Source organism: Triticum dicoccoides, chromosome 4A, assembly GCF_002162155.2.
Source record: "Triticum dicoccoides isolate Atlit2015 ecotype Zavitan chromosome 4A, WEW_v2.0, whole genome shotgun sequence".
NCBI lineage: Eukaryota > Viridiplantae > Streptophyta > Magnoliopsida > Poales > Poaceae > Triticum > Triticum dicoccoides.
In genome coordinates, this window is record NC_041386.1 from 160,785,957 (window position 1) to 160,789,867 (window position 3,911).

Here is a 3,911-nt window from a genome sequence, read left to right on the forward strand (position 1 = left end):
GGTATTTGATACCAGTTCAGTTGCTAAGATTAGTAACTCGAAACAGGAGTTGCAGAATAAACAGAGACTAGTTAAGGGAGAGGTGATGATGAATGTTGGAATTGATTCCAAGGTTGATATGATCAACATCACACACTCACTCTACATTCGGGATTAGTATTGAACCTAAATAAATGTTATTTGGTGTTTGCGTTGAGCATGAATATGATTAGATCATGTTTATTGCAATACGATTATTCATATAAGTCAGAGAATAATTGTTGTTCTGTTTACATGAATAAAACCTTATATGGTCATACACCCAATGTCAATGGTTTATTTAATCTCGACCGTAGTAATAGACATATTCCTAATATTGATGCCAAAAGATGCAAAGTGGATAATGATAGTGCAACATATTTTTGGCATTGCCGTTTAGGTCATATTGGTGTAAAGTGCATGAAGAAAGTCCATGCAGATGGGCTTTTGGAATCACTTGATTATGAATCATTTGATACTTATGAACCATGCCTCATGGGCAAGATGACTAAAACTCCGTTCTCCCAAACAATGGAGCGAGCCAATGACTTATTGGAAATAATACATACTGATGTATGCGGTCTTATGAGTGTTGTGGCACGCGGCGGGTATCGTTATTTTCTGACCTTCACAGATGATTTGAGACGATATGGGTATATCTACTAAATAAAACACAAGTCTGAAACATTTGAAAAGTTCAAGGTATTTCAGAGTGAAGTGGCAAATCATCATAACAAGAAAATAAAGTTTCTACGATCTGATCACGGAGGTGAATATTTGAGTTACGAGTTTGGCCTTCATATAAAAAAATGTGGAATAGTTTCACAACTCACGCCACCTGGAACACCACAGCGTAATGGTGTATCTGAATGTCGTAACCTTACTTTATTAGATATGGTGCGATCTATGATGTATCTTACCAATTTATCACTATTGTTTTGGGGTTATGCATTAGAGACAGCAGCATTCACGTTAAATAGGGCACCGTCTAAATCCGTTGAGACGACACCATATGAACTGTGGTTTGGCAAGAAATATAAGTTGTCGTTTCTTAAAGTTTGGGGTTGCGACACTTATGTCAAAAGGCTTCAGCCTGACAAGCTCGAACCCAAATCGGAGAAGTGCATCTTCATAGGATACCCTAAGGAAACAATTGAGTACACCTTCTACCACAGATCCGAAGGCAAGATCTTTATTGCCGAGAATGGAACCTTTCTCGAGAAGGAGTTGCACTCGAAAGAAGTGAGTGGGAGGAAAGTAGAACTTCACGAGGTAATTGTACCTTCTCTCGAATTGGAAAATAGCACATCAGTGAAATCCGTTCCCATGATGTCTACACCAACTAGAGAGGAAGCTAATGATGATGATCATGAAACTTCGGACCAAGTTACTACTGGACCTCGTAGATCAAACAGAGCATGTTCCGCACCAGAGTGGTACGGTAATCCTGTCCTGGAAGTCATGTTATTAGACCATGGCGAACCTACGAACTATGAAGAAGCTATGATGAGCCTAGATTTCGACAGATGGCTTGAGGCCATGATATCTGAAATACCATCCATGTATGAGAACAAAGTGTGGACTTTGGTGGACTTGCCCAATGATCAGCAAGCCATTGAGAATAAATGGATCTTCAAGAGGAAGACAGACAATGATGGTAGTGTTACTATCTACAAAGCTCAACTTGTCGCAAAAGGTTTTTGACAAGTTCAAGGTGTTGACTGCGATGAGATTTTCTCACTCGTAGCGATGCTTAAGCCTGTCTGAATCATGTTAGCAATTGCCGCATTTTATGAAATCTGGCAAATGGATGTCAAGACTGCATTCCTTAATGGATTTCTTAAAGAAGAGTTGTATATGATGCAACCAAAAGGTTTTGTCGATCCTAAAGGTGCTAACAAAGTGTGCAAACTCCAGCGATCCATCTATGGAGTGGTGCAAGCATCTCGGGGTTGGACTATACACTTTGATAAGGTGATCAAAGCATATGGTCTTATACAGACTTATGGTGAAGCCTGTATTTACAAGAAAGTGAGTGGGAGCTCTGTAGAATTTCTGTTATTATATGTGCATGACATATTGTTGATTGGAAATGATGTAGAATTTCTAGATAGCATAAAAGGATATTTGAATAATAATTTTTCAATGAAAGACCCCAGTGAAGCTGCTTACATATTGGGCATCAAGATCTATAGAGATAGATCAAGACGCTTGATAAGACTTTCAATCAGTACATACCTTGACAAGATTTTGAAGGAGTTCAAAATGGATCAGTCAAAGAAGTAGTTCTTGCCTGTATTGTAAGGTGTGAAGTAGAGTAAAGACTCAAAACCCGACCATGGCAGAAGATAAAGAGGGAATGAAAGTCATTCCCTATGCCTCAGCCATAGGTTCTATAAAGTATGCCATGTTGTGTACCAAACCTGTTGTGTACCTTGCCATGAGTTTGGCAAGGGGGTACAATAGTGATCCAGGACTAGATCACTGAACATCAGTCGAAATTATCCTTAGTTACTGTCGGTGTCAAAACCGGCGGATCTCGGGTAGGGGGTCCGGAACTGTGCGTCTAGGCCGGATGGTAACAGGAGGCAAGGGACACGAAGTTTTACCCAGGTTCGGGCCCTCTTGATGGAGGTAAAACCCTACGTCCTGCTTGATTAATATTGATGATATGGGTAGTACAAGAGTAGATCTACCGCGAGATCGGAGAGGCTAAACCCTAGAAGCTAGCCTATGGTATGATTGTTGTTTTGTATGTTGTCCTACGGACTAAAACCCTCCGGTTTATATAGACAACGGAGAGGGTTAGGGTTACACAAAGTCGGTTACAATGGTAGGAGATCTACATATCCGTATTGCCAAGCTTGCCTTCCACGTCAAGGAAAGTCCCTTCCGGACACGGGACAAAGTCTTCAATCTTGTATCTTCATAGTCCAGGAGTTCGACTGAAGGTATAGTCCGGCCATCCGGACACCCCCTAATCAAGGACTCCCTCAGTAGCCCCCGAACCAAGCTTCAATGACGATGAGTCTGGCGCACAGATTGTCTTCAGCATTGCAAGGCGGGTTCTCCTCCAAATTCCGTGTACCTGTTGAATAAAGTCCGGTTTCTTGTAAATGTTGCGCTCCTCGGCTTCTACACCCAATAATGGCCGTCTCCCACGTGTCAAACGAATATGAAAAGTTTGAGTGTTTTTACATCCACACCCCTAGCCGCGTAAATGAGCCGCCCATTTAAGGGGACGAGGATTTAGATCCAAACCACACCTTCTCCCCTTCGCGAGTGTTCATCAGAGCGCATCCGACAAAGGTCCATACCACCATGGCCAGCCGTCGCAACTCCTCCTCTCGCCCTTCCAGCCCTTAGCCTGGATATTGGGAGAGATGCTCCATCCCGCATAGCGAGCTAGTGACGCTCCAGACCAAGGGATTTCTCCCCCCGGCCTATATGGTCCCGGTTCGAGCCGGTCTTGCCATCTATAATGGCGGAGAGCAAGTGGAGAGTGCCCCTAATCCCTCCAAAGGAGAGCGGGTGTGCCTCATCCCTTATGTAATAAGAGAGCTCGGGTTTCCAATCCATCCATTTCTCCGGGGGCTCCTGGAGTTCTATGGCCTCCAGCTACACAATCTCACGCCTGCCTCCGTATTGCATATTGCGGGCTTTGTAGCCCTCTGCGAGTTGTTCTTGGGTGTTGAGGCTCATTTCGGGCTGTGGAAAGAGCTATTCTGCCTTGTGCCCCGTTCTCAGAAGGGGTCGATATTTCAAGTGGGCAGAGCCGAAGTGTGGCGCATCGCCGGGACCGGATATCTATCTAGAACCCCAAAGAAGGCGTCCGAGGACTGGCCTTCGGAATGGTTTTACATAGAGGACGCCCCGCTGCCGGATCATGTCCG